The 579-nt window shown below is 42.5% G+C and overlaps 1 protein-coding gene across 1 annotated transcript in view; it reads right to left on the bottom strand.

The window, feature by feature from the left end:
• LOC119589334 (glucose dehydrogenase [FAD, quinone]-like) overlaps positions 1 to 579 on the bottom strand; it is a gene marked incomplete at both ends in the record, with an annotated part of 61,710 nt that overhangs the window by 50,283 nt on the left and 10,848 nt on the right.

The raw sequence follows: 579 nt of genomic DNA, 5'->3' as shown, positions 1-579 counted from the left end.
ATGTACACATAAGTCCGTAGTTTCTCTTCCCTCCTCTCCGATCTTCGTCCCTCTTCCATTCTCTTTCTCTATTTCCCTCAGCCGAATGTGTCTCCCACTCACATATAAGGCAATAACTGCCGTGACAAGATTAATAAGAACAAATTACATGATATAATCTTATTCCTTCTCGAGTAGAAAATTACCTGCTATCAAAAAAACGATTTGCTCCGACATCTTCATCGGCCCCGGAAAAAGTCTCCGAAATCACCAATTGGCAACAGACAACTGAGTACGTTTTATTCTACAACATAACTTATGTAGATACGCTCTAGACGTCATACTGGGGCAGAGACGAGACGTGACAGCTGTTTCACGCCCACCTGTCCCGCCCTCACACCCACAGTGGGAAAAAGGGCAACGTTAAATTTTCTTTAAGCGATCAAGCACTTAAAGCACACTCCGGAAGCATTACTGTAGAGAACACACCTGCAATGCACGCACCTTCCTTGCTACTTCTTCCTGTTTTTTTTTTTTTGTCTACGGAAATTAGAGGTTACGTCTTAAGTATATTTGTCGTATAAACGCAACTGCAAAGGA

The sequence above is a fragment of the Penaeus monodon genome, chromosome 25 (genome assembly GCF_015228065.2).
Source record: "Penaeus monodon isolate SGIC_2016 chromosome 25, NSTDA_Pmon_1, whole genome shotgun sequence".
NCBI lineage: Eukaryota > Metazoa > Arthropoda > Malacostraca > Decapoda > Penaeidae > Penaeus > Penaeus monodon.
Note: the sequence above shows the minus strand (reverse complement) of the source record. Positions and strands in the feature narration are given on the sequence as shown.